The 12266-nt window shown below is 49.4% G+C and overlaps 1 long non-coding RNA gene across 1 annotated transcript; it reads left to right on the forward strand.

The window, feature by feature from the left end:
- Nucleotides 1-3701: 3701 nt before the first annotated feature.
- Nucleotides 3702-11996, forward strand: LOC144381948 (uncharacterized). The gene is made up of 2 exons (XR_013448289.1): nucleotides 3702-5408; nucleotides 7408-11996. It is a non-coding gene; the product is annotated as an uncharacterized LOC144381948 (long non-coding RNA).
- Nucleotides 11997-12266: the final 270 nt, after the last annotated feature.

A 12266-nucleotide genomic window follows, 5' to 3' on the forward strand; every position in this document is an offset into this window, starting at 1 on the left:
AGACTGCAAGGCTGGAGGAGGAGGCCAGGAGGGCTGCTTCCTGTCTGCTTCCTGTTCCTGCCCGCCTCACCCCAGCAGCCCTTCCTCATCCTGTCAAAGGCTGCTCTTGCTTCCCTTTGGACCGGGTCTGGGAGCTTTTGACCGGCGAACCAGCCTCATTAGGCAGCCCGTGGGAGGCGCCAGCCCCGACCTCGGGACCTCCTCCTTAGAGCCCTGAAGTTCACCCCCATGGGGCCCTCAGCCAAGCTCCTAAAAGTTTTAATTCCAGTTTCTTCACTTTGTACCCCCAACTTAAGGGAAGGAGCAGCTCCCTGCAATTGTCTCCTCCATAATCCGGAATTTTTACCTTTCACTTTATCTTAGCCTAACAGCCAAGAAGCCATTGAGTTTTTAACTTGCAATTACCTACTTTAATAAATAAAACCTAGTTGACAGATCTTTATATTAAATTCTACTAAAATAGCTGCTTTGATTTGTTTCCTGGTTGGATCCTGACTAATAAAACCAGAAAGGGAAATTAAATCTCTATGTGATGAGGAACTCTTATTCCACAAATTTAGAAGTACAAGAATATCTTTTCATTTGTTTACTTAAAACAAATTAAATCCTACCCAATATGTGTTCAACCCATTAGGCTAGACATTAGCAGGGCTCTGACTCCAGCCCAAAAGCAAGTAAGGACGGAGGGAGGCTTACATAGCACCAGAATATTCATCTGTGAGGACACTCTATGGTATGTACAACCTGGTCACTTTGAGATTCCTGCTGTCAACCCACTAGCCTCATGAAAGCCCATGCTTTAGAATAAAGGCTAATCTGGTTAAAGAGTAAAGGCTACTCTAGATCTGCCACAACAAAGATTACAACAAGGATTGAAAAAATCTAGCCAAACTACAAGCAGATTAACCACTTGCCAGAATAATGATCTGCACTATTCAAAGGAAGACAACAAAATCCAGATACTCAACAATGTAATATTCACAATCACAAATCACAGCAAATTAAAACCACAGTGAGATACCACCATATACCCATGACAACAGTGAAAGTTAAAAACCTGACAATACCAAGTGTTGGTGACATTATCAGAAACTGTAACTTTCATACACTGCTGGTAAAAATGTAAAATGGTACAACCACTTGGAAAAATTTGACGGTTTCTTGTGAAGGTGCATTTACACTTACTATATGACCGAGATGTCCCACTTCTAGGTATTTATCCAAACAAAATGAAAATATGCTTACAAAAAGATTCATCTTCATGTGTTCCTAATAGACTTACTCATAATAGCCAAGAAATGAAAACAATTCAAATGTCCATCAATAAGTGAATGGATAAACAAATTTTAGTGTATTTACACAGTGTGATATTACACAGCAAAAACTATTTCTAATATACAGAAGAAATTCACAAACATGCTGAGTAGAAGATTTTGGGCACAGAAGAGTACCCTTAAGTTGACCCTTAAACAATGGAGGTTAGGTGTAAACTTAATTACTAATAGCCTATTGTTGGTCGGAATCCTTACAGGTAACATAGTCAATTAACACATATTTTGTATTATTATATGTATTATATACCATATTCTTACAATAAAGTAAGCTAGAGAAAAGAAAATGTTGTTGAGAAAATACGTTTACAGTACTGTACTGCAAAAAATCTACATATAAGTGGACCCCTGCAGTTCAAACCCAGTTGTTCAAGGTTCAACTGTACATAATGTATGATATTTATGTGAAATTCACCTGTAATGATAAAAATCAGATCCAACTATGTAGGTCCAGAAGGTGGGGGAAACTAGTTGGGAAGAGACAGTAGGGAATTTGGGGGTGGGGATGGAAATATTCTCTATGTCATGTGGGTAATGGTTACCACAATGTGGATACTAAGTTTTTTTTTTTAAATTCATCAAACTGTACATTTAAAAGAGTGCATTTTATGTGTAAATTATATCTCAGTAAAATTAAAATATATGTTTACAGTTTAAAAAAGAGTACTGGGGGAAAATTTGTCCTTTAGGTGAGTGCAAGATGGATCAAAAAGGCAAGAGACCAGTGGTAGAGGTCATAAGTTGCCTTCTGAGTAAGCTAGAAGCCCAGGTGTTCTTGTAGGTTTGGTCTTTCAAACCCAAAGCCCAGGCTCACGGTGTAGAGTAAAAGGAAACAAAAATTAGCATTCCAGGGGGTGACTGGGTGGCTCAGTTGGTTGAGCGCTGACTTCTGGTTTTACTTCAGGTAGTGATCTCTCGGTCTCATGGGGCTCCAGGCTCAGTGCGGAGTCTGCTTCAAATTCTTTCTCCCTCCCCCTCTGCCCTTCTCTGCTCACACACACGCTCTCTCTCAAATAAATAAAATCTTTAATTTTTTTTATATTTTCAAATTAGCATTCAGGGATGAAGGTGGTACAAATGCCCAACAACAGAAACAGGATGAGCAAATTGAAATGAGTGGATTCGACGAGTCACTGATACACCCAGCCAGGCCCTAAGGGCACTAGGCCCTGTGGATACGCAGGAAAACCAGTTTGCTATAGGTACCACAATAGGGCCAGCTGCCACAACGTAGTGGGAATGGAAATCGCTAGAGTTTGGCAAACCAATGTATGTGAGAAGGAGCTTCAGAGACCACCTGGTCTTGGAAGCCTGGGTTCCTACAGGAATATTGGGGTGGGGGAAGGTCATTAACCAGAGAGACCCACTCAGAAGGACAGGCCAGACGTGGCAGAGAAGGGGAAGTATTTAGCCTGGAAACTTCTGAGCTCAGAGGGCCTACAGGACAACCAGGTGATGCTAAGCAGTAGCTGGGAATGTAAAACGCAGGAAGGACAACACATGTGGGTTTCTAAGTCCACTCGAATAAGCCTTGTTCTTTTATACTGAGTACCTCTGCACCAGCTGTTCCTTTGCCTGAAACACTTTCCCTCTCCTCCACATCTATCAAGTCTACTTTGCCTAAAAGACCAGTTCAAATGGAACCATAAAAGCGATCCTGGACTCCTGTAGGCAAGCTAAATAGCTTTGGCCCCCTCCCATCTTACTGTGCTAATTGCGGGTGAGTGGAAAGACTGGACTGAGAAGGGCCTGAACTCTGGGGTCGGAGTGATCTGGATTTGAATCCTACCTGCCAATCATACCAGCGGTGTGATCCTGGATAATTCACAACGTCTTGAGTCTCGGAGTCCTCCTGGGTGAAATGGAGAGAACACTGAACTCCTAAGGTCATTTCATTTGACAAATAAAAGCCTAACTGCGGCCGATTGGCGGTGCAAACAGCGGTATGGTCACTGTAATTGTTAAAGGACCTGTTCTCTCTCGTCCTCTAGACCGTGAGCCCCACCAGGCACGGGCCCCTGTTGTCTCCGGGTTTCCGTGAGCCGGCGTTCACATCATGCTTGGCGCTACAAAGAGCTGGAGGAAGATGTGGACGAGGGACACCCGCGAGCCATTCAGGCAGGGCTCACGGGAATCCTGAGCAGGTTTCGCTGCGAATTCACTCAGAAATCACATCTGTGATTTGGCAGACGCAGGAATGAGGCCAGCAGCAGCCTGCCACCTTCTGCCAGAAAGGAGAGTAATAACATCTGCAACTGTGAGTCACTGTAGAGGTTTCACTGCAGATGCACCTTGGGGAACCCGGAGGCGGAGCCGGGAGCGGGGAGGGGTCTTGGGTGCCGATCCGTGTTCCCCAGGGTGGAACGAGAGTGAAAAGCGACTTGGGCTGAGTTCGGATACTGCGGGGAGGAGAAGATGGCCACTGCAAGGATTTTCCTGAGAGGGTGGCCTCGGGGTGGCGAGAACCCGCCTCAAGCACCACGACAGTGGGGACAGCGAGGATGTGACCCCGCGTGGGAGGCTTGCTTCCCTAGAGGACCGCTGGGGCCCTGGGGCCTTCTCTGGAAAGCCCCACTCCGGAGAGCTCCACTGCATGTTGCTGGGGACCAAGAGAGTCCCGCAGGACGCGAAGCTCAGCACAGTTAAGGTGTCCGGCGTCCGGAAACCCAGCAACTCGGACACAGCCTGTGACCTGAACAGCGAGACGCCCCGGGCGACCCCACCCAAGTGCGTGTGAGGACGGCTCTCAGCCAGCAGCGGCAACTCCTCCCGGGAGCGAAGGCCCGGCCCTCGGGGCGTGGTCCGGGAGTCACTGGCCAATCCGCGCCGCGAGGCTCGGTCACGTGGCCGCCGGCCCCCCAGGGTTTTCCGTCTTCCGCCCTGCGGCTCCGCCCAACGCGGCGAAGAGCCGTTGGCACCACGCCCTCGAAGAACTTGTCGCGAGAGCAGCCCAGACAGCCTGTCTTCTCGTCGGTCCGACGCTGCCTGGCGCCGCACTCCGGAACGGGGGGCTGCGAAGCGCGGCGGCTCCGGTGCGGAGTGCTGGAGGCGCCCGCCAGGTCGGGGCAGGGGCGTCGGAGGGAAGGGGCTTTACCCGGCCGCGCCTCCCCGCCAGGACAGCAGTGCGCGGCGGGGCTGCCCTGGCTTCTTGTCGCATCAGCCAGGCCCCGGGGACCCCGAGGCCCTGGATGTGCACTTCCCCGGGCCGGACGCGGCGACCGGGTTAACAGGCGTCAGTGGGGGACCTCGGGTCCCGTGATTTCCCGCCTTCTCAGAGTCTTTGTCACCACTTAACCCACTGAAAATCTGAGGCACGGGAGAACATTCCAGCAGGAAATCCGGGGTCGGCCTCATCTGAGAAGCTGTGGTATGAGCGCAGCTCGAGTTTGCGCATTGCACGAGTGCTCAAGCTTCTCCCAGAAGCGTTCGCCTGTGCTGCGGCCGCCCTGCAGGGCGCGCTTTGTCCTCCCCATTTTAGAGATGAGGCAACAGGCTCTGACAGGTTTGAGGAACTTGCCCAGGCTTGCGCAGAGCCAGGCGTTGCATCTCAGGATCTCAAACCAGAACAGCCGCCGCTGCTTCTGAACGACCAGCCTCAGGACCCTGAGGTCTGGGGGAAAGGCTTGGCTACATGCCCCCGCGCACTGGTCAGGGAATGGGCTGCACACTTGACCCCCTGTCCCTGAGGTGCCAGCTGCCGAGCCTAACCTCAGGTGGCCAGCAGAAGACAGCCTGTCACCAGGACCCACCAGAGCCCCTTGCATGTTTCTGGCCTCGGTGCTGCCCCTGGTCCCAGCCTTCAAGCCCCAGGGCCTTGCCGGTGTGGATCTAGAGGAAGGAGGAGGCAGACGGGGGACCCCAGCCATAATGACGATGCCCTGGCCATGAAAGGGCCGCTTCTTAACCACGGGGCTGCCAGGAGTGAAAAAATGGGCTTCCTCAGATACACTTCTCTGAGGGAACTCCAAAGGAGATATTAAAATTGTCCCAATTTATAGTCATTCATGTCCAATGAACATTTGTCTCAGGCCCAACGTGACACCTTCGTGGAGCAAACTAATCTTCGGCCACCTACAGGTGAGTCAGAGGCCACCACCACCACCATTTATGTTCCCCGGAAATGCCCGAAATTCTACCATTAGCAATTCTGTAAGATGAAGAATCATCCTCTCTAGATTCATTGATAGATGATATATTTTAACCCCTGAATTTCTGATAGGAAAGGAGGTAAATTAAAGCACTGGGTTCCCAGGGAGAGGGAAGAGAGGACACAAACAAAGGGGAAGGGACTCCCCTCCCAGGAGGGACTCTGGTTAGGGAATCTAAGAGGGATCTTTCCACTTAGTGCAGATCCCTCAGGAAGTTGTAAGACCTGGTGTGTCCCACTCACTTAATACTCCCCAAGCCTTAGAAGGGTGCTTTTCTGCCCTCTGTGAGGTTCTGAGACCAGATGAACCTGCTGAATGATCACAGCCACCGGTGGCCACATTCTGGGGGGTATGAATCCCAGCACTCTCTGCTAGCCAGACTTCCCTCTGAGTGGCAGAAATGGGAACGCTTTCTGTTTCCCATTCCAGGAAGCAAAGCAAAGCCATATTCAGAAAATAATGAGAAAGAGCCATTAAGTCAAAGGAAAACAAGCCAATAAATCAACTGTGTATGGCACTACAGAAGAGATTAAGAACCCCAAGGTGACATAAGCATTAAACACTATTATTAATGTGGGGAAACTTGATTCTAGCCACAGTGTTCTTTCCCCTCCCAGGGAGCATGCACCTCTACATGAATTAGGAAAAGGCGTGCCTTCCTCAAGATATGTTATTGCTGTCTGCCAGAAAAAACCTAGGATGACCTTAATGAGAATGGTGTCCCTGAAGTTGCTCAGTGCATGACATACACCACTGTACAGGGTGGCCTGGACTGCAAAGCATACTTGGATATCCTTCATGGCAGAAGGTCATACACGCCACTGATCAGGCTGAGACTCCCCAAGCGCCAAATACAGTTTACTTTGTGATCAGGAGCTAAGATAAAAGCCAGTGAGGCCCCTACATCTGCAAGGTTCAAAAACGTAGGGCTTCCTTTGGTGACCTCAGGGGCACTCACAATACATAATCATACAGGGGCTGTGCACCCTGGCTCGTACGCAACCACTGCTTGGCATCACGGGATACTTAATATTGTAGGTACTGTAAAAAGACATAATTTATTAGGTTTGCTTTTTTTTTTTTTTTTTTTAAAGATTTTTTATTTATTTGACAGAGAGAGACACAGCCAGAGAGGGAACACAAGCAGGGGGAGTGGGAGAGGGAGAAGCAGGCTTCCCGCCGAGCAGGGAGCCCGATGCGGGGCTCGATCCCAGGACCCTGGGATCATGACCTGAGCCGAAGGCAGACGCTTAACGACTGAGCCACCCAGGCGCCCCTAGGTTTGCTTTTTTGCTGAAATAATCTGGGGCTCTTATTTGATGTTGATTTGGGTCAACCGGTCCAAATGCTATGTATTGTACTATAATTCTGTTTCGTAGAATTATCTATTTTCAAAGGAGTGGTTTTTGAAACAAGAACAAGTCACACGGGGGTGATGGGGAGTGGTTACGGTTTTGTATGGCTGTTGACCCATAATCAGTCTTCTTGTGAAACAAAAGTCTGACAAGAGTGCTTTATATTTTCTCAGATGATTAGCACGAATTATTATAGGAGTTTCAGAAAGTGCATTTCTAGATGTATCCTTTGAAGGAAAAGACAACTTTAAAACGCCATTTTTCTAACAGTAAGCAAAGAAAAAAGACAAGGTCATATAAAACGAAGATAACGGGAAGGGGACTAACATGGGAGACAAGGTCTCCTAAAAGCTCATGACAGTGTTGTCTGATTACACTAAAGCACATGCTGTATTTGGGTATACAGTGAAAAACAAGTGCAGTGGAGTAAAAAATAATTTTTTATTCAGCTAGCACTGGTCTACTAGAGAACAAATTTCTTGTTGGAGAAAACAACTGTGTTATGTTGTAAGTAGATTATTATTTTCCAAAATTGACCACTGTAATATTTCTGTTCTCATATGTTCTTCCCAGATGTTGCCATACTCCCTTTAGGGGATGGTGTCTCTTTCCACCTCCCCACGAAACTCAGAGGGCCTTTGCGAATAGAATTTGATGCCTAGAATGCAGCAGAAGCAACATGGCCGACTCCCGAGGCCAGGCCACAACGGTGGTGGGGGTGCCACTCAGTGTCCTCAGTGTTCTGGAGCTTGTTCTCTCTCCCTGACCCCCTCCACACACCTCTCTCCCCTCACCTCCCCCTCCTACCTCTCTCCTCCCCACCCCCCCACACTTTTCTCTCTCTCTCTCCATCTCTCTCCTTTCCCCCTTTCTGTCTCTCTCCTCCTCTCCCTTGAAACCCAACAGCTTGCTGTGAGGTGCCCAGAGGACAGCCTGGCCCTACAGGAGCCCAGGTCCGTGGGCTCTCAGAGGGAAGGCTCCAGGAGAAACATGGGAATAAGTTGCAGGACAGAGACTAAAGGCAACTAGAAGTCCAGGGAGAAAATGTTCTACAAGAAAAGGAATGAAATCTCAGTATACAAGTTGGCTCTGCAGGAAACAATTATTGTCTTAATAACATACTGAGAGTACACGGGGAGGAAGTGGGGCAAACAGAAATTCTCTTCTCATAATAGAAAATCAGTAGATGATGTGAAAAAGAGGTGTCTCAGGAAATAACAGGATAAGCTCATGTGGAAGTGTGGTGGGCAGAGTCATGGTCCCCAAAGATGTCCAGGTCCTAATCCCTGGAACCTGTGGATTTGTTACCTCACAAAAGGGACTTTGCAGATGTGATGAAGTCAACGACCTTGAGGTGGGGAGATGATCCCCGATCATCCCAGTGAACCCAGTGTAATCACAAGAATCCTTGAAAGATGGGAGAGTCAGAGAGGAGCCATGGAAGTGGAGACCCAAGGGATGTGCTTGCTGGCTGTGACAGTGGAGGAAGGGCCACGAGCCAAGGAACGCAGGAGGCCTCTAGAAGCCAGAAAAGGCAAGGGCACAGCTTCTCCCCTGGAGGCTCTGGAAGGAACCAGCCCCGCCCAGACCTCGATGTCACCCCAGTGAGACTCATTTCAGACTTAGGACCTCCCGAACTGTATGCCAATAAATGTGTGTTGTTTTATGCCACTAAGTTTGTGGTCATTTTAAAAGCAGCCACAGGAAACTAACACAGGAGGTAACATCCAGAAGGAAGAGCAAGAAGGGTTGGAGGGGTGTCCTGGGAAACATGGTCATGCGGGGAGAGGAGTGGCAGCAGGGACCACTTCCACTGTGCCTCTGTTAGTTTGGCAAGAATTGTACAAACTCAACAAGGGATCCTCACATAGTAGTAACCTACAGAGAGGAATACGTGAGAAAACTGGACTCACTATAGGGATGGAGCCTGAACCGTTAAACCCACAGGGGTTCCATGTGCACCTACTGTGTGCCCCGCCCACCACACACACACACACACACACACACACACACACACACAAGGCATTATGAGCGACTTTAAAAGATGCTCAGGCCTCAGCACTCATGGGTCCATCAATCCCACTTGCCTCCCACCTCGGAAGACCCAGAACCAGGCAGCACTGCCCTGGGCGGCCAGGCCCCAAGGCCAGTGGGCACTGGGAATCAGCAGAGATCGCGATGGGTTGGTCATCAGAATGAACTGCTGGAGCTGACCTTGAGGAGTTGGAGGACTTTTGATGAGGGGGAGAAATGAGAAAACAAAAGCCGGGAGAAGGAAGTGCGAACCATGTGTGTTGGACACTGTGGAGACCAGCGGAAGGCTCCACATGGAAGGGATTCGCCCCCAGGACAAGGTGTAGAAGCAGCATCCAATCCCCAGCTGCAGATCGGCACACCTGTCGTGTGCAAGTAGGCTTGCCAGGGACTCTGACATGGCTCAGACTCATTCAGGACATTACCTTGGAGACTGCCTGCGCTGGTGAGCAGGTCCCAATTTGAGCCCACGGCTCTTCCTCTGAGATACCATCTACCAAGAATTCATTCAGGCACCGAGAATCCTGTGATGAGCAGCACAGCCTGGGAGCCTCCCGGGGGCTCACGCTTCAGAAGGGGATTGGTAAGCACCTGCGTTCATGCCAGAGAGCGCTGAGCGCTTTGAGGAAAAGGAAAGCAGGCCAGGGAAGAGGGTGTGCTGTTTCGGATGGCAGAACCAAGAAAGGACAGAAAATGACACTGGAGCCAGAGGCCATGGCAGCTAGCTGCTTGGGACTTGCCTCGACTTACCTATTGTGGCACCTTGGGTAAATCTCCGCCAGAACCAAATGAGGTTCCTTCGCATCTGTCAATAATACCAACAACAGCCCCCTTGCCACCAGAAACCCCTCCAGATGTTCCCTCCCATTTGCAAAACTTATGGCTCAGCCGCCCAACTCCGCTTGCCACAAGCACTTACAAGCTGTTCGCCACGCTGGGCTGGGCAATCTCCAGACAGCCACAGACACATGGTGACCTTACGTATCAGGACTCTGAGAACGTGGCACACTCAGGAGCTCGCTGAACACACTGTTCTCCCACAGATCCTTCCTGGAGCCCCCACTCACTATATAAGGCTGTGCAGCCCCACACTCCTAGAGACATACGGTCGTCAGCACGGGTTTGCTGTTGCTATCTTTGGAAAGAGTACACATCTTTTGAGTCTCGCTGAGGGCATGTCCACCTGTGGTTATCTTTTGGCAGGGCGTTAGCCTTACAAAGGCACACACATGCCCATGCCACTCAGCAGAAGGAATTCAGGCATGTGGACTTGGAGCTCTGAAATGATCCTCCCCCTTTTAGGGACTGTGGAGGTAAGACTGGGTTGAGAGTTCAACTCGACTCTCGAGTGTTAGCAGCCATGGCTCCTAAATTCCACTGTGCTGAAAAATCAAACAGGTGTGTATTGAAAAGGCCCCAAGACCCAGAGGTTCAGATTCAGACAGTCAGTCTGAAGAGGAAGCTGGAATTCTGCAATTTACAGGCCCCCAGGAGCTTCGGATGCTGGTGGTCTGCAAAGCACACTTTGAGAATCCGTTTTACAACCAAAACCTAGTGTTGGAGGCAAGTTTTTTGAGATGCCACCTCTAGGGCTACACATAGCTGTAAAGAACACAGAACAGGGATGCCTGGGGGGCTCAGTCAGTTGAGCGTCTGCCTTGGGCTCAGGTCATGACCCCAAGCCCTGCATCGGGCTCCTTGCTCAGCAGGGAGACTGCTTCTCCCTCTGCTTGCCGCTCCCCCTGCTTGTGCCCTCTCTCTCTCTGACAAATAAATAAAATCTTAAAAAAAAAAAAAAACTATGCTAAAAAAAACAAAACACAGAACAGCTTCCTGTTAAAAGCAAACCACAAAACACAACCCTCTCCGCCCCCCACCGCCCCCCCCCCCCCCCCCCCCCCACCGCACAGTTTAACAGAGAAGAGGTTTAGAGAGATGCTGGTAGAGAGGGGTGTATTTTTCAGCTTAGGTCCAGGGTTCCCAGGCTCCTCCCTCCAAGATCTGCCTTCCCCTTGGAATGTGGTTTTTTGTTTTTTTTTTAACTCTGATTTCCACTATGCCCACCAAACTTCCAATCCCAGATCAAAGTCTCTTTCCTCTTATCTCCTGAGTATAACCAAAATTAGCTGATATTTGCAAAAGAATATTAATAAAACACTGCAGAAAACTAGGAGAATCTTATTGAAAATGCAAATAGCAATGAATGTTCAAGTTTCCAAAATGTAGGTTTCTGGTGCTAAGCTGAGCATTCCTCCCCACCGCCACCTTCACCCCCAGTGTCCTCGCCTCCTGGACTCCTGCTGGCCTCCATCCCTCTCCAAACACAACCCTTCCCTCCTCTGAGAACCCAGGCAGGAAACAGAAAAATGGTTTCTTATCCACATTCACACCTCCCCACCCACGCTGGTGCCCCCGGGGGGCTCTGGTCTCTCTGGCCCCAAGCTCTGGACTCCAGGCTCTGCAGAGATGATTTCATGCACACTTGTCACTGCGTGGGTAAGCACGACATGCCTGCCACAATAATCCACACACAGAGCAGCTACATGCGTGTTCCCTGCTGACCCACGCTGGTATACCACGGAATACAGCAAAAACTTGAGAACTGGCCCCTTGGATTCACATCCAGTGAAAAATGTCAAGGTCTCCAGCCAAGAAGTTTAAGTCTACTCTCCCCTTCACACTCTCTCAGGGATCCCCACTTCCACCACACACCTGCCTGAATTCTTATCCTCAGAGTTCAGCTCTTAACCTGAAGGCAGAGACCATGGCCACTGTGATGACTATGTTTGCATAACAAAAAAAAAAGGAAGAAAATGAGTGTTGACATGATCAAATGTTTATTTGGATTACTGAATTAATTCATGTGTAATGTCATATAATTCCCTAACATTAAATTGCACTTAGATGTTTAACAGATCACCTTTACTGAAAAGAATCAGATTCCATGGAATGGAGACCGTCCTGGAAAATCTGGGATGTGTGGTTGCCGTAGTAATTGTTGCCTTCCAGAACAAACCCATGCCTGGCTAATTACAGCCTTCTATTTTTAAACTCATCTCCATTCTTGTCCCCCACCCCAACATTTCTCACACTACTTCAGCAATAAAATACTATTACTGTTATCTGTACATCCTGTGCTGGTCTCAAAATAACTTGTTTCCAGTCAGCCCCTGCAGGACACAGGAGCTCCGGGGTCTGCCCACCACCCCCCGGAGCCAGGCCCGGGGAGGTCCTCTGGCAACAAGCCCCCGAGGGGAGGGACGGCAGAGCAGCACGGGGGCCGACCTGAGGTCAGTCCCGAGCCTATCAGACTATGGCAGGACATCACGCAGCCGGATCAAAGCCTCAAAACCTGCAACCTGAGCAAAAGTTTCCGGCAGCCTTCCACTCTCTGGCTT

This window comes from Halichoerus grypus, chromosome 1, assembly GCF_964656455.1.
Source record: "Halichoerus grypus chromosome 1, mHalGry1.hap1.1, whole genome shotgun sequence".
Lineage (NCBI taxonomy): Eukaryota > Metazoa > Chordata > Mammalia > Carnivora > Phocidae > Halichoerus > Halichoerus grypus.